Source organism: Eubalaena glacialis, chromosome 14 (assembly GCF_028564815.1).
Source record: "Eubalaena glacialis isolate mEubGla1 chromosome 14, mEubGla1.1.hap2.+ XY, whole genome shotgun sequence".
Classification (NCBI taxonomy): domain Eukaryota; kingdom Metazoa; phylum Chordata; class Mammalia; order Artiodactyla; family Balaenidae; genus Eubalaena; species Eubalaena glacialis.
In genome coordinates, this window is record NC_083729.1 from 85,884,325 (window position 1) to 85,902,094 (window position 17,770).

The 17,770-nt window shown below is 48.6% G+C and overlaps 1 protein-coding gene across 6 annotated transcripts in view; it reads left to right on the plus strand.

The window, feature by feature from the left end:
- The first annotated feature begins 3,544 nt into the window (after positions 1–3,544).
- INPP4A (inositol polyphosphate-4-phosphatase type I A) overlaps positions 3,545–17,770 on the plus strand; it is a 127,290-nt gene continuing 113,064 nt past the window's right edge. For 5 of the 6 annotated variants that reach the window (XR_009703747.1, XR_009703746.1, XM_061210690.1 and 2 more), the window contains exon 1: positions 3,545–3,751. The gene's annotated coding sequence lies outside the window, so the exon portion shown is untranslated. Of the gene's footprint in view, positions 3,752–4,879; positions 4,913–17,770 lie in introns of those variants that run through there. The other variant, XM_061210692.1, reaches the window with a different exon arrangement.

A 17,770-nucleotide genomic window follows, 5' to 3' on the forward strand; every position in this document is an offset into this window, starting at 1 on the left:
TATGTTCCTCAGACTAGGCTATATCAATTGACCTATTTTCAAATGTAATTCTTTCTTCTGCCAGCCCAATCCTGCTGTTATACCCCTCTAACAGATTTTTCATTTCAGTTATTATACCTTTTAAATATAGGATTTATGTTTGGTTCTTTTTTTATAATTCCTATCTCTTTTTGATATTCCCTTTTTGTTGCTCTCATACTTCCCTTTAGCTTTTGATACGTGGTTTCCTTTGGTCCTTTGAACATGTTTATGATAACTGATTTAAAGTCTTTGTCTAGTAAGTCTAACATTTGTGTTTTCTCACAGATGTTCTATTGACTACCTTTTAGCCTCAGTCCTTTCCTGTTTCTTTATGTTGAAACTTTTTGTTTGAAAGTGGACATTTTAAATTACATAATGTGGCAATTCTGGAAATCAAATTTCCCTCTACCCCAGGGAAAGGGAAGAGGGCCTTTTGTTTGTTTAGTGGCCCTCTTGGGATAATTCTATAAAGCCTGTATTCTATGTCATTTGTAGCCACTGAAGTCCTTGCTTGGTTAGCTTAATTCCTATCTTTTTATTGATATTCTTTGTGTAAATTGGCTAATTATTATACAAAGATAGTCTCAAATGCTGGGACCAATATGTCTTCTTTTTTTTAAAAAAAATTTATTTATTTATTTTTGGCTGTGTTGGGTCTTTGTTGCTGCACATGGGCTTTCTCTAGTTGCGGTGAGCAGGGGCTACTCTTTGTTGCAGTGCATGGACTTCTCATTGCGGTGGCTTCTCTTGTTGTGGAGCACCGGCTCTAGGCGCACAGGCTCAGTAGTTGTGGCACACGGGCTTAGTTGCTCTGTGGCATGTGGGATCTTCCCGGACCGGGGCTTGAACCTGTGTCCCCTGCATTAGCAGGCAGATTCTTAACCACTGTGCCACCAGGGAAGCCCTCAATATGTCTTTATGAATGGGCTCTGTGTGTATGTTGAGGCATGTCTTCAGTGTTCGGGCAGGCAATTTACAACTCTGCCTGAGCCTTCATTTCTTGCTTGCTCAAAGCCTCAAGGCCAGCCAGAAGTGAGAAATTATGGCCTTCTTAAGTCTTTCCTGGACATGTGCATAGTTGTACACATGTGTGTCCTTTTGGATTCCGAGAAATATGTCAGGTCTTTCCAGAGTTTCCCCATTCTTTCCTTTTAAGTTAATTGGTGAGTCTCTTGCTAGCTCCACCTGGTATCAGCACCTCAGTCAGTTGCCCTGTTAAATAATTGCTGCCGATTGCTTTCACCAAATGCTCTGTGGATAGGGCCAACTGCACCAAATAAGCACCGAGTCAGGTCAATTAAAGACAAGCCCTAAGAATGGAGCTTCTCCATTAAGCTGCCAGGCCAGTCACATAGTGAAAACTCCCTGGCAATAGGGCGTTAGGAGGCACTCCAAATGCTTTTTTGTGCCTCCTTTTTTGCGAGGCCGCTGGTTTTCACAGCTACTATGGCAGCAGGGCTGTTAGTTTTCCAGGCTACATATATTCTCCAGTGAAAACCCATGTAAATATGTTATGTTTAATGGCCCCCAAAGAAATTCTCATGTAGGTTCGTTCTAGTCCACAAAACAGCACTGCTTAGCTCTGAATTATCATATATAGATGATCTAAGTCAGCTTACTTATCGTACATAGACAATCTAGGTCTACATGGTTATCAGAATCCCTGGAGGGCTTGTTAAAACACAGCTTGCTTGGCCCCGCTTTCAGAGTTTCTGATTCAGCAGGTCTGGCACGGAGCCTGGGAACTTGCATTTCTAGCAAGTTCTGAGAGGATATTAATGCTGTTGTTTGGGTACCACATGCTGAGAGTTTCTGAAGGATGGGGATATTTTCCCACAAGCACACTTCTAGGATACTTTCTTCTATCACGTTGTGATGCTTAGGGAATGCATAGTACCATATTTACCAACAAACTTGGCTCCTTTTTCTCTTGATAATGTTCATTCTGCAGTAAAATTGGGGCCCCGTTCCTTGCTGCACTGAAATTGTAATTGATCTTTATAAGATTAACCTGAATTACACAACAGTCAAGTGACAAATGTTATTGCAAGCCTGATTCTCATTCAGTGTTGTTACTATGCTAAATGAATGAATTGTTGAACTTTGATGTCTATTTTTAAATGTTTGTGAATTTAAATTTGTTACTTTTTTTTAAAGCCAGTGATTTAAAAACTCTCTTGGCTTGATTAAAGTTATCATGGCCATAAAATGTATTGTCTGAACACTTTTGAGAATGAAAGGGGACCTGTTAATAATTTTGCTGGGTAAAAGATGTAAACTGGGGTTGTCCCAGCTAAACCAGGTATATTGGTCACCCTAATTTTAGAAAATAAGGTATAAAATTATTTTTGCATTTCCACAAGTTTGTTTGATATTTTGGATTTAATTTTACACTAGGGTTAAAGTTCTGTCAATATTTCTATTTATCTGAAGAAATAATAGAAAGCTTTTTGTTAGTAAATTACTTTTCAAAAGAGAAATTAAAAAGTCTGAAAATAAATTAAACTTTAAAAAGTTTCGTATTTACTTATTTTTATTCCAGACTGTTGTCTGCGTTTGGTTTTTGGTGACATGCGGAAGCTCAGCTCTAATTCTAAATATTAGAGAATTTTTGTTTAATTTTCATTTCTTACAGGTTAATCTTTTCTTTTTAAAGTAATTTATAAATGTTTGTTTTTACACCTGAGGGATGTGAGCTCCAACTGAGACGTGTTCTGGTTTATTGAATTAAATTAGTTTTCATTCAAGAATTTTTAAGAATTTTGTTTCTGACAAAATTTAAAGATGAAGATTAATGTTTATATTCAGTCCAGTATTACCCTTGCTCAAGCAGAAATATTAAGGTTTAAAGTCATATTAAAGTGAAATTTTTCTTCCAAAACTTCTGACTCTTCTATTTCACATCCCCCCGCCCCCGCCCCCGCCCCCCCCATGGAAAAATAGAACTTTGGGAGGTGTAAGGAGCTGATATTTGGTGAGAGTCTATAAATGTATATTTATACAATATGCCAGGACAATCTGGAAGGATGTTAGCAGTCTTTGTCTTCTTGCTTATCTGTTTCTTCAAAGTATGATTTTAATTTTTGCTTGTTTCTGGGCTGAATGTTCAGTTTCCTAAACTTCGCCAAGGGACTGCGTAGTCCGCACCCGTGCAGCGCGCTCACCGGAGGGCAAACGGTCGGAGCGGTTACCGGATCGCGACTCTTCAGGAGTCTTCTTCCTCAGGGATGCGTCAGGGCCTCCAAGCCTCAGTATTTGTGAGGGCGAAAATGCCATCGTCCAATTAAAGTGCAGAAGTTCAAGAACTCCTTGCAGGCGATTCGATCACAGCTGAGAGCGGGTCTTGCAGGAAGCCGAGAGAAATCAGCGTCAGCAGCCGCGGAGGAGGACCGGCCGGGTGGGAGCGGCCCAGACCGAGGCTCGTGGAGCGCGCGTGCGCGGCGAGGGGGCGGGGCCGGGGCCGGGGCGGGGCCGGCGTGGCCTCCTGAGCGGCGGCGGCGGCGGCAGCAATCTCGGCGGCGGGTTTGGCGCTGCGGTGCTGGCGGCAGGTTCGCGGCTGGGGTGGGCGCCGCGGACCCGGACAAGAGGACAAGCACCTGGAACCCGGCCGCAGCCCACGACTTTGCGACCCAGCGGCGGCGTTGCTGCTGCGGGGCTCGGGCACGCGGCCCGGCGGGACCGAGGACGGCGGGGCGGCAGGGCGCGGGCGCCGCGGGCCGGGACGCGCCAGGTAGGTGGGCCGGGCCGGGCCGGGGGCGACGCGGCGGCCGCGAGCCGCCGGGGACCGGTATGCTCTCCGGGCGGAGCGGGGAGCGGCGGGGCGCGGCGCGCATCCCGACAGCCGGCTCGCCGGACGCGGAAGGCGCCGGCGGTTGTCATGGAAATCGTACAGCCTAGCGGTTCCCTGGCAGTGGCGTCTTTGGAGAATGATCAGACCCCGACGACCACTAGCAGGATGACGCCCCGGGCCGCCTCGGGCTGAGGGCAGCGGGCGGCGGGGAGCCGGGATGCGGGACGTGGCGCCCCCGAGGCCAGGTCGCGGCGCCTGCTTGGTGCGTCTCCAGGGCTGGATCTAGTGACTCCAGACGCTGAGGCCTCGGGGTGTTTGGGGTGTAAACAGAACCGGGTAAAAATAAACATACATCTCGGTGTAGGTCCCCATCCTCCCAAACTCTTCCTTTTTCTGCCGGCCCACCGTCCCCGGCAACAGTTCTGGCATCTTTGCTTTTGATATTTTCTTTCTTTATGGCTTTGCTAGTCAATGAATTGAGGCCTGGGAAATCTGCAGGGGTTTGTGACCGTCTCCTGAAAAGCCAGTCGTGAATGTGTAGGCCACAGGAGATTGAAACACTCAAAACGTCAACGGTTAATTTACGTCTTTGTGGGCGAAGGGAGCGGTGATGGGCTCGGCTCTCCCTCCCCTTGTTGCCTGCCCTCTGACATTACATAATCATGTATTCCTCCTGCCCCGACTTCATCTCTAATGACAGATCATGAAAAAATATTCCTCTGGATAAGAAAAAAGTATAGGCGGTTGTAAAGCCCATCTTCTGGTCTTTTTGCTTTGCCACTGAATGGGTTTTGTGTTGAGAGGCTGCTGAAGAGTCGAATTTGATTTGCCACCTGCCCCTTAAAGGGGCATCTAAACCGAGGGAGTAGGAGGTGCGGTGGTAGTTCGAATGTTGCAGTGAAATTCTGCCTGATTCATCTCTGTTCACAGTGGATGGCGCGGACTGTGGGCAGTGGGGTTGGAGACGGAACAGGCTGACTTGGATGTGAATCTCGAATCTGCCAGTTGCTAACTCTGGTTCTCTATTTTCTCATCTCTGGAAGGTGAGAACAGAACCTACTTCGCTGAGTTTGTTTTGGAATCTAGATGCTGTTGGCATTGGTAAGTGCACATAGACGAGCTATCGATTGTCCTAGAATTAAGCCTAATGTTTCTTTGACTGAAAACAGGCTTTCTTTAACAGGAATTTTTGTCTTTGGATTTAGGCTAGGGCCTTTGTTTGGGGGGGTTCTTTGCTGAAATGTTTACTTCTGGAAGAGTCAGTTCACTGGTTTCTTTGAAGAAAGTTGAGATGATGGTGCCTGTGTGGGAAGGTCAGTGTGGTTGTTGTGTTGGAGGGCTGGTGTCAGGAGACCGTGATGCTGTCCGGGGGCGGGGTGGGGGGGCGGTGTTGCGTGCGAACGGAGCCCACAAGGCCTGGTTCCCTGTGGTGTCTTGCAAACAAGCCTCTGTAACAACAAGCCAGAGTTACATTTATAGGGAGGGTTTGCCCTGAAGACAGGGTTTAAAGGAATAAATGCTGGAAAAATACAAAGAGAAAGGAGAGCTGTATTTCTACTGAGCTCAGTGGTAGAATTAGTTGTACTAGTTCCACTAGCTACTTTACTTATCCAACTATTTTTCATTAGGCTTATGCTGTCTCAGAGTGTTTATCTGCTCAGGTGCAAGTCCTGCCTCCCAGCTAGACGCACAGTCAAAGGTAGACATTATAACTCATTGTTTTTGGAAACTGGATATTTTGTTGTATTGCTGTTAGACTTAATGCCATTAGTAAGTAAAAAAAAATCAATTTAAGGGAAGGATGAAATCAAGTAATATACATAAGAGGTTGTAAGCTGTAAAGCTCTAGAGAGACAGGTGTGTATGATAGAACTATTGACCGTTCAAGCCCCGTTAGCCAGCTGCCTGCCTGGGAGCAATCTCCTCAGCTGGCAAATCTGCAAGGGCACCAAAGGAATGGAACCAAAAGGGTGTGGGACAGACTGATCCCAACCCCCATCCCATGGCTTAACATTTCAAGAATCCAGTAAGACACAGTAGAGGGGGAGACTTTGGACCAAGACTGTTTTGTCCTGGTTTCTTATGAAAAACTTCTTCAGAGATTATGTATTCCAAGAAGGGCCCTGTAGCATCATCAGCTACGCGCAGTGTCAGGATGCTGTGGCTTTCACTGAGGGAAAAATAGCACAGATTTGCAGTGAAGAAGCCTTGATTATGTTGTTTCTGCTTCTGTGGAACTTGGTTAATGAGCTAGTCTTGAGAGATCCTTCAAAACAGCTTTTTCCAGTGTCCTGGAACAGAAGCTCTGTGAGGACAGCATATTCTAGGGAGACCAGTATTAGCACCAGGGTAGGCCTGCTTCATTTTGTCTCTCTGTGCTTTTGAGGAAAATACCATTGTGAACTTAATCCCCAGGAATTTACCTGTATTTTTCTATGCATATGCATACCTTGCTCTCTTAAAAAATTTTTTTTAAATATATTATTTCAGATTCACTGAAAAGTTGAAAGAATAATCCAAAGAGTTCCAAGATATCCTTTACCCAGATTCTCCAAATGTTGACATTTGGTTTATCCTCTCTCATATTTGTGTGTGTGTGTGTGCGTGATTACTTTTCTCTGAAATTAATGTTAAGTTGCAGACTTGATACGCTTTTACTGCTAAATACTTTATTGTGTATTTCATAAAAACAAGGACATTCTCTTACAAAACAACAGCATGATTATTAAAAATCAGGAAATTAAATGTTGATGCAACACTATTGTTTAATCTACAGGTCTTTTTCAGATCTTGCCAGTAGGCCACTTTAGAGCAAAAGGAAATCCAAGATTCTGTGGTGCCTTAAACCATCCTGTCTCTTTAGTCTCCTTTAATCCGGAACAGTTCCTGAATCTGTCTTTGTATTTCATGACTTTGACATTGACATTTTTGAAGACAACTGCCTGTGTTTTGGATAATGTCCCTCCACTTGGGTTTGCCCGTGGTTTCCTCCTGCTTAGATTCATATTATGCACTTTTGGCAGGTGTGGCACGGGGCGGTGCTGCAGCCATCTTAGCGTGTCTCACAGTGGGAGGCATATGCTGTTGATTAGTCCCATTCACTGGTCCTGTCATCACTTCATTAAGATCCTGTCTGTCACATTCCCTCACAGAAAGTTACCATTTTTCCCTTTGTCATTAATATGTATCTCATAGGAAGATCACTTGAGACTGTGTAAATATACTGTTACTCCTCATACTTTCACCCACTAGTTTAAGAATCCATTGATGATTCTTACCCAGATCAGTTATGATAGTTGACAGATGGTGATTTTCTAATTCCATGTTTCTTTCTACGCTTATCAGTTGGAATTGTACTAAAAGGAAGAACTTTACTTTCTCCCTCATTTACTCTTTGGTATATGTCTCTACACTCATGAATGAATTCCTGCTTTATGCAATAGATTATAGTTTGTTATGCTCATTATCCATTTTTCTGCTTAAATTGTCCCAGACTTGGCCTGCAGAAGCCCCTTCCAGCTGGCCCTCCTGTCCTTTTGATGTGTTCTCATCATTCTCTGAGGACTTCTTTACTTTCTGGCATAAAACTTCCAAGACTCAGCTTGTACTTTCCAGCCCTGGAATCAGCCATTTCTCCAAAGAGTCCAAGTTCATTTTAGTGGAGAATGATACTGAAAAACCCAGATCTGGGTGCTAGGTGTGCTCCTTGCTGCTTCTAGGCCTTTTCAGTGGACAAGCGTTCTCATTGTAAACATAAATGGAGACACATCATACAAAATTTTCTCTGATTTACTTTTTAACTTTAATGCCATGTCCTGGGGATCTATATGCACTGACATGAAAAGTTTGGTCTGTATTCCAGAGTGTGGGTGTACTGTTATTTACTTAACTGTCCTTTATTAATGGACTTTTAGGTTGTTTCCAATATTCTACTCTAAAAATAGTGGGGAATCTGTGAACCACATCATTGTCAACACAAATATTTCAGTCTCCTAGATCCCTAGAAGTAGAATTTCTGGGTTAAAGAGTAATAGTAAATGGATAGCTTTGCCACATTGCCCCCCGCCACCCTTCCAAGAAGCTTTATCACTCTATGCTTTCATCAGTGTGTGAAATTGCCTTTTTCCCTTTAATTTGCCAACAATGAACTGAAGAGTATAAATCTTGTTAATTTTTGCCAATCTAATGGATAAAGAAGACATTACTTTTTAAATTACATTTCCCAAATTACCAAAAATATTGAAAACCTTTTCTTGCTAGTTTATATTTTAGCTTCTGTGAATACCCTGTTCATACCCTTTGACCATTTTTTCTTATTAGGTTATCTTGCTGGGTTGTGGAAGGTACTATAACTTCGGACTTTATTCTCGGCAGCCTTTGATGTCTCCTTTAAAGGTGATGCATTTTTCATCCTAAAGGAGAAGGAAACTAACATATTCTGAGCACCCCTATGTTCCAGGCCCTGGGCCAAGCGTCCATATGTATTCTCAGCAAGGTCCCGGGAGAAGGCCAGTGGTGTTGAGGGGGAGGCTGAGGCGAGGCATAATTAAGGCACCACCTGGGAGTGATTGTAAGTGGTTGAACCGGGATTCAGACCCTGGTCTGTCTGGATCTAGTGCCGTCTCCACGAAATTACATAGCTTCCTTCACAGGATTTTGAAATGAATGCTTTACTTTATGTGTCAGTGTGGGTGTGAAAATCAGTTACCTGGAGTCCCCAGTATCAACAATTTCTGTATCAGTAAAGGACTTTTTTACTCAGTCCTGCTTGGTGAGCATACACATCTCTCAAAACCATCTATTTTATTCCTGGAGCTATTGTGGACTCTGCAGCCAAACTTCCTACGAGCCTCCAACTGGCTGTGTGACTTTGGGCGAGTGGCTTCATCTTTCTGTGCCCGGTTTTCTCACCCGCAAAACTGGGCTGATGGCAGCAGCAAACCCAGAGGCTTCGCTGGGGGCTTGAATGAGTTAATACGCGTCAGGTGCGTGCAGTGGCGCCTGATGTCTGCTGAGCACCCAGGGAACGTACCTTAGGATGAGTTTATATGGAAAGCACGTGTGGGACACCACGTGGAACTAGTGCAGCCTCTTCTTGTTGGGTTTAATCTCTTAACCATCCCTTTTGTCATAACCCGGCCGGGAAATGGGAACCCAGGGCCCCTGGGTGCTGTGTGCGTGTATCCTCTCTCTACAGACCTTGCTTGTGCCCTGTCACGGGCCTGCCAGCTAGCCCAGTTGGCCCTTCCTGTCTGCCTGCAGCCGCTGACCTGGGACAGCTGAGACACTGCAGGCCTTTCCGTGTGCGGTCTGCTCAGTGGGGGTCACCTGGGAGGGTCTCAGAAGCAGGCAGTATCTGATGGGAGAGGGGCATGCTCTGGGGATAAAGAGGAGGTGTCCATTTTCTGGAATGGGGTCAGGAAAACAGACGGGTGTCCTCTGGCCTCCAGGAGGAGGGGAGGGGACCACTGGAGGGGCCAAGCGACCAGCTCCCCTCAGCTCCCTTCCTCAGAGCCTGTCCCTCAGACACCTAGTCATTCTCCTGACCTCGAGTCCCTGCAGCGCCCCTTCTCTTACGCTTGCAGGCAGGACTCTGAGGTCTCCTGAAACCCCCGGCCTCCCTCCCTGCTCCCTGCCCCACGCCTCCACCAGTGCCCTTGAATGGCTGGCATCAGCGGCTGTTACAGTAGCTGTCTGATAAAACTCACTCACTCCAGGATGTGGAACTCCTTTCCTTCCCTGTCCTGTGTTGCTTGCATTTCAAGTGGTGCATTCTCTAACCCATGAATTAGAGCTTTCAAGACGGATGACCTTGGTGTGCACATTCTGGGAGAGTGAAAGAAATGCATTTAGGCAGGTGGGTTTTTCTGGGAGAACAGGTCCTGTTAGGAAATGAGGATGCCCAGTTCAGGAGTCTCCCTGGGGTTATGGATTATGGGGCGGGTCATTTGGGGTGCTTTTGGCTGCCAAGTGAGGAATGAGGACGTTTACTGTCTCACAGAACTGGAGTCCTACTCTAGCAGCAGTTTTGAAGTTTCATCGAGGACCTAGATGCTTCATCCCAGCGTCAGCCTCCCCGCGGTTATGAGATGGTCCTTAGCGTCAGCGGGACCGCGTGAAGGGGACACGCCAGCCAGTCCCCAGCCACAGCATCTGCCTGTCCTCCCTCCGGTCTGGGCAGCAGTGAGGATCACGTGGCCTCCCCGGACCCAGAACAGGAGGCTGTGAGAGGGCTGTGGGCCGGCTGACTTAGAAGTGCTCCTGCGAGTGTGGTCCCCAGACCAGCCGCAGCAGCATCGCCTGAGACTTGTCCGAAATGCAGTCTCAGGCCCCAACCAACCGACTGAATCAGAAACTCTGGGATGGGGCCCAGCGATCTGTTTCGAAACAAGCCTTCCAGGTGATTCTGATGCAAGGTCCAGTTTGAGAATTGCTCTCTTAGTCTAATCAAGACCACCCCCCACTCCTCAGCTGCATATGGAGCTGGTGTTTCCGGAATCCAGAGAGGACAGTTCCCAGAATAGGCGGACAGGAGAGAGAAGTTGGGAGGTCAGCCCACAGCGTCAGCCGAGGGGCGTGCCGAGTGTTTAAGGAGTCTGTGGGTGGCTTTGCCCTCCTTGGCCCCCTGCCTCAGTGTATGGGCCCAGCTGAGTGTCCCAGCTCCCGTGCCCGCAGTCTCTCCAGCCCCTCTGAGCGGGGCCCACGCCCTCCCTGCAGGACTCGGCACTGAAGGGGGCCGCGTTGGGAGCACCGGCCCCAGCTTCTCTCTCTGGCCCAGCGGGGATGGAGTGCGCGGGCCCTGCCGACTCACTTTCCTAAGCCGGTCCCTAGGCGTGCTCAGGTGTGTGGGGTTTGCACGCGCTGCTACTTCGCACTCAATTAGGAAGAAATAGAGAGCAGTGCCGTTAGCAGGGGCTTGGGGAATGCTGAAGGGACCGACCCGGAGGGACGGCAGCCTCAGGGATTATTTATAATGGCAGCGGGGTGTGACCTGCTTTATCGTCCCCTTTCGGAGGCACAGCCTCACCTTCACGTTCGGGTGAAGTAAAACAGCCACCTCCACGGTGTGATTCGTGAGATCAGACTAGCCCACTGTTCCAGACTTTTCCTGGAACTAGAGAGCTGAGGTGTTTCTAGATTTTCTTGACTTTGCACGGCTTTCAAGGTTCATCCTAATACATAAAAATGATGTATGGGGACCGCCTCACGCTGAGCGCCTCTGCATCGGTGCCGATGGCCCAGGAAGGAAGAGCAGCTGAGGGGAGAGGGCCTGGGGAGGGTCTAGAATAGTGTTTTCAGACGGCAGTGGTTTGTGACATCAATTTGAGATTGTAACCAGCATTAAAAATGTTTTTGAAATAAAATAGAAAATATCCAAGTATATTTCCTACAGGGAGGTTAAGCATTTTTTGATCCCACAGGTAGTTATTTGCACATGGCGTGTGTGTGGGTATTGTCACAGTGTGATTGTTTCATCCTGTGGGTTTTTTTCAAAAAGTATTAAATCCGAGGGTCAAGCACGGGGAGGAGGGGGCTCCGCTGGACGTGTACGGACACGGGGTCTTTTGCCGGGGAGGGGGCCTCGGGGGGGGTGGTGCATGGCTTACTCCAGGTGGAGAGCCACTGATGGGAAACGAGAAGGGCCTTGTAGCGGTGTGGGCCGGGGGAGTGGAGCTGGAGCCACGAGGACAGCAGGGAGGGGCCTGAACTTCCTGGTCTCACTCTGGTTTATTGTTTGTGGTGTTTGACCACCTGGGCCAGATCCCCCTGGTGATGTTGGGGGTGCTCAGCCTGGCCACTCTGAGACTGGGGAGGCCGTGGCAGGGAGTGCGTTGACTTTTCAGAGGTTTAAAATTTGACTCTGGGCGCCTGACCCATCCTTCTGACAGGGCGGATCAGCATATGGTGACCTACAGAGGGAGGGCGGGGAAAGGGGATAGAGGTGGAGACAGATGCGGACAGGTGTCTGCGTCTGGCTTGTTTGGAGGCTGGCCCCGCTGTTGCCTGTGAGCAGTGACAGGACAACTCCCACGTCGCCTTGGCTGCCATTGGGATGGTGTGATATGCATTGTTTCACGCCGGGGTTAGTCTGGTTTGTGTCACAAGGCATACGCAGTAATGGCTTCGGGGTGTCAGTGTCTGTTTTTTGAGGGGGGCAAGTTGGATTGTGGGAAGAGAAAGTGCTGGGCAAGAACCTGAGTCAGCTTTCTCATGTGTAAAATGCGGAAGGTGCCTGGCTCACGGGGGTGGGGGCGGGTGCTGTGTGGATTAAATGGTATTGATACAAGCAGGAGAGGTCTGGGCACTGCAGCTCTGGACCAGTGCCGGTCCAGGGAAGGTACTGTCTCGCAGGAGGTCCGGCGTCTCCCCTCTCAACTGTGCAGTCTCGATTACCCTTTTTCCTACTGTGCCCCTGTTCTAAAAAGTGTATTCAAAAGGCTAGGGTGCATCCCATCTCTGAGTCCTGCCCAGGGCACCTCTGAAGGGAAATGCTGCAGAAGAAGGAGGTTTTGAGAGGCACGGGACTGCCGGCAAAGGTCAGAGGAGAAGGATGTGGGCAGAAGTGGGAAGAGGGAAGTGGGAGGGGCCTGGGCTCATAGATGTTTAGTCAGGTGGCCACTGACCCAGCTGTCTTCTACTGACACTTTTTTTTTTTTCTAAAGCACATAGAAACTTGTGATTGTGTGCAGTGGAATGGTAAGTATTTTCACGTTTCTTAGTTATTGCTTTGACTGTGTTCTGTGTAAACACATGTTAAACAGCATGATCACATTGCCTAATTGGGTGCTAATCAGATGGCCGGTAAAATGGAATCATTGATGGAGCGTGTGCCAAGCAGCATCAAGGGGCCCCAGAGTCTTCCACGCGTTGTTACTGCTCTGGTTTGGAAGAGGAGAGGTGGGTGAGTGGGTTGGCCTCGCGGAAACACCCTGCTGGTCGACAGTGCCCACCTGGGGTGGAGGAGGAAGGCGCATTTGGGTTTTACCCCCGGCTTGCAGGTGATTTGGGGAAGTCGGGCCTGAATTTTACCTTCTCCTTCCTTGTTCATCTAGCGAAGGTCAGTCCCTGCATTCCTGGCCCCTTGGCCCCCAGTCCCACATCGCAGTGGAATTGTGATGGTGCCTGAGGGCTGCATGGGCAAAGGCTTGTGTGTGCTTGGTTTGGTGGGCCTCAGGCTCAGACACAGACATACATAAAGTCTATTTAGGGAAGTGCTTCTTGAATCTGTGGCCTTGGAAGTCCACCTCCTGCCTTGTGCTCTTTCACTTTCCCTCCGCTCTGTAATGATTCAGCAGCAGCTTTCCAGAATGGAGAAGCTTCGTGTCAGAGATGCTGGAGGACCCCGGGCGTGTCCGTGGAGATGGAAGCTCCCTGTGTACCATGCAGACCAAACTCTTCCTGGTCCAAGTAGAGCATCCGGTGCCGTCCCTGGCTCCTCCACCTGTGCCCCATCCCCACACCCCTACTCTGAGGCTCTTTGCAGAAAGTCCCCCAGTACAACTGCACTTTATGTTGAAGCCCAAATCCTTGTCATTCTCCGTGGACTGATGGAGACCACGCTACTCTCTGATATTTTGCCTTGATAATTTATGCACAGTTACTGTCTGGTTCAGCTCCGGATTCTCTCTGGCAGCTTGACATCCTTCCCTGACTTCTCCACTTACCTCTCTCTGACCTCCTTTTTACTCTGTTTTTGACCTATTTTATTTCTGATTAGCCATTCCTGACCTTTTACACAAAGGGTGCATGGACTTAAAGTTATCAGTCAAAGTATAAACTGATTGAAAAGAAAAAAAGAAAGAGCTTCAGATGGATACAGCTATATGAGTACTGTCCTTCAAGAGGAGTCCTAGTTCAGGAATCCTGCCACTGGTGAAAGTTGTCACATTCTTCATTTGTGTGTCTTCTTGAAATGCCGTAGAGCCCATGAGAACAGGAGCCTGTCTTAACTTGATAGCAAAAATAATCTTGGAAATAGTTGGTGTTCTACGTGTGATTTCTCAAGACACGTGTTTTGTGATTATCATTATAGGTGCCTTCGAACTGTTATGGTATTTTGAATAACTTCAGCAGAGGGAGGAAGATCTTTGCATTTTGAGTCAACTTAATTACTTAATCGTTCTTTAATTAGTCAAATATCTTTACCAAGCTAGGTATTCACCTCTTTGGTCAAAGACAGAAGAAAAGCCAGCAGATGGATTGGGAAGCAGTGAGGGGCCTTGTGCAGGGTTGTTTCACTGGCTCAAAGAGAAAGAATGCTTCCGTGACAGTAGTACCGCCATCTTGGTTAAGAAGATCCAGGTTTTAAAATTAACCTCCATCAGTCCCTAACCTGGGACAACATAAGCCTTTTGCACTGGGGAGTTGCCGATCGGGCTGTGACCCTGTGTGCTCCCAGGGCATCAGGTCACACTGTCTAGTGTGCAGGTTCGTTCCCCGTCGCAGCAGCCAGCGAAGCCTCAGCCCCTTCTATGGCCAAGAGTGTTCTAAGCTGTAGTGGGTGTGACTCATTTCAAACAGGATTAGATGAGACATGATCAAATTACAGGGCCATAAATCGCTGTATCATTCCTTGGAACTGGGCATGACAGTATCTGACCAATGCTAGAGACCCATAGGTTGGCTGTTCCATAAACTGTTATGGGTTGTACCAGTGTTTGTCATGGCAACCAGCAGCCCATGGCTTAGACTGTGAACCTAGTTTAGTGGACTAACTGTAATGAATAAAAAGGGGCTATTTTTACCTCATAACCTAGATTTGTCTGGACTGAATATGCAAGCCAAGCTATTAAATGTTTGGGGCAGTAAACAGGAATTCAGTATATTAAGTCTTTTTGAGCTTGCTACCGGGGCAGGCCTGGAAATAGGGTTGGTTAGCTTTTTTAGGATTATAAGTGTTGACTGCGTTAGGAAGGCACTGTTTCATGAAATAACTCTGTAACGAAGTGAATCTTCTTACGCTTATAAGGTCTTGTGAGAATGTACTCACCCTAGCCTGGAGCCCAGGGTAGATCTGAGAATGCTTTGTTTGGGGGTCTCTTCCGGGGAAAATGGGACTGTTAATGAACTTAAATCTAAAATAGTATCCTTCCTTATCCCCAGCTCTCAGCATTCCAGGATGGTGACATTCTCCACCATTGGATATAAGTGAGAAATGGTAAAATTGTTAGGATTAACATCTGGTTGTGTGTAACAGAACAAGTCTGAAGGAAAAGAGGCTTAGTTAAGGTAGGCATTTATTTCTCTTTATCTACGGAGGTCTGGAGGTGGGCAGTCAGAGCTTGTGCCCTACCATCCCTAAGCCCAGGCCTCATGTCCAGGACGGCGGCTAGAGGTACACCGAGCTCGTGGGCATTCCAGACACCAGGCCGCAGGAAGGCAGGCTTCCTGAGAACTCCTCATCGAGCTCTGTCCTTGTATCTTGTTGGCAAGAGCTGAACCCCTGGCCACACCTAGACGCCAGGGAGGCACGCAACCCCATGCCAACCGAGTCAGGGTCCTGGGCCTGTTCCTGAGGAGGACGGGAACAATGGACACTGGAGGCAACTAGCTGTGTCTTGCCTGCAAGTTGTTATCTGTTTTGAAAGATGAGTTTTTGTGCTTGTTGGGAAAGTGTTTGCAAAATTTCTGTGGGGAAACTAGGCATGGGCATCTAACTAAAAACTCAAGGGCTTAAGACCTTTCTCACTTCCACATGGGCCTTCATACTCGAGCCTGAAAGAGGTCACTGATCCTTTTGTGCCTTCATTTCCTCATTTAAAGAACAGAAATGGCAGAAGTCTAATCTGAGTTCTCAGGGCCAGTGCTGAGCTTCGCAGACTGGAGTTGCTTTTCCCCAGTAGCCCCCTTGGGGTTTCTGGACCCAGGGGTGTGTTCAGAAGGCAAGGGCTGCCTGGGCGTGGGGATTTCAGGCAGAGTGTGAGATCCAGGCGAGGGCCAGTGGGTGAGATGCCCTGAGTGGGAAGAGGCCTGGAGTGGGAGGGCCTGGGAGAGGCAGAGAGCTTCTCTCTCCAGAGCCATCCTCGCCCTGAGCCTGCCACGGACATGCCCCCTCCCCAGAGTGTTGGGGGAGGGCCGGCCTCACCAGCTGAGTTGAGAGACACCTGGGTCTGCTTGTATCTCTCCTGCCTCTTTCCCTCCTCATCCTGCTTTTCCTTTCAGAAGGGTGATCCCAGGTGCCTCGCTCTCTGTCCGATGAAAGGGATCCCATAACCAGTTTAGGTGTCAGCGAAATTGACTGTGTTCTGCTCTTTGAGGCATTTGCATTTTAAGAAGGATATATGTGCTAGCAGTGCCTACACTCAAAACCTCTTGGATGGTCGGACAGCAGACCCAGGAATAGGAGGAGCCTGGGGCCCTCCCTGTGCCACCAGCCGCTGGGCATAGCGTTTGTCTGCTGCACATCTGGGTGAAGCTGGCCAGGCCAGCTGCTCCTGTCACCTTCCCCCCACCCCAGCCCAACGCCTGTGTGCAGCACGCGCCTCACACCTCTCGTGTGCTCACACGCCAGTCAGGCGTGCATATGCCATTCACGCCTGCACTTATGCCTGCCGCTTGCACACGTGTATATATGCTCACTGTGCGTGCATGTGCATGCCCACGCACCCCTCCCCCTCCCCACCCCCCTGCAAGGAGGCAGTAGCCCCCGGAAGTTGAGCTCCTGGAAGGGCCGTGCATTGCTTTCTGGTTGAGTGGAATCCCTGGGAGCTAGGGGTCTGGATGTGCACGTATTCAAGAATCTTTACCAGAAACACTCCCTGAATTCATGCTCCTGAAATCAGGAACTTCCTTTTGTGTTTCCAGAACTAATGATGAAAATCTGCTCATGTGTAATAACAGCTTTTCCTGGCCTCTAAAGACTTTTTAACTTCGCATTTTAAAAAGGGAAGGACTGCCCCATGGCCCTTTCTTGTCTTCTCTCCCCGGGGGCAGCTCCGCAGGCAGTGGATGAACTGGGCATCTTCCCTCTCACCCCAGCATCTTCGCTGCCTGAGCTGGTGCTGATCTTCCAGATTGTTTTGCTGTCCGGTTCTTTCTCAGTAAAAACATAATTTGTTTTTTCATGTTTGTGGGTGAAATATTTTGCTTGCGGGAGGTGACCATCGAACTTCATCGAACTACCTTTCCTTCCCATCACGGGTGTGCCCGTCCCTGTGTTGTTTGCGACTTGCCTTCCCGTTGCACAGGTGCCCCGGTGACCAGATGCTGCATGTGTTTTTCAGAGGAAACAAAGACTGCTGGGACACCCTAAGTATGCAATGTGAATGCAGAAAGTGAGGCCCCGGCTGGAGGCAGGTGGTTCTGATTTCCATGTTTTGTCTCCCACTCTTGAAGGGGCAGGCGCTGTCACGGGGTGGGCTGGGGGAGAGGAGGGTGGAGGAGGCGGGAGTCCTGGAAAGCACTGCTGCCTGTGGGTGGTGGCTGTCAGCACAGGTCGTGTGGCCTCCGGCCTGGTAACCCTTGCCAGGGACATAGTGGCACTTGGGGAACATCTGAGTTCCAGACAGCAACACCACAGGCCCAGAGACACTGAAGTGTGAAGGGAGCATCCATGGGGGCGCAGGATATGGTCCTTGGTCAGGGACTGACCCTTGATGCTGGGGAACTAGACACCCTGATTGCCTGGTGTGGGTCTCTCTGCCACCCCTCCCCCCCCCAGGTTGAGTGGCCTGGGAGAGGGTGGGTGGCATGGTCACTTTAACGGCGTGTAGGCACCTGTGGTTCGGATGAGGCGGGTGAGTGCTGGGCAGCTAAGAGGAAAAACAGCATCAAAGTAAGATAATCTACTCTGGGCACCTTGAAGAGCTGGTGTGGGGAGTGCTGAGTGGCTGGATGCCCTGAGCCCCATGGTCGGGAGGTCCCCTTACCCTCTCCTTCCTGGTGTGTAGTTCCTTAACAGTAACTCCTTAAGGGTCTGGAGGAATTGCTTAAGAGGTGCACTTCTGCTTTACTGCATTT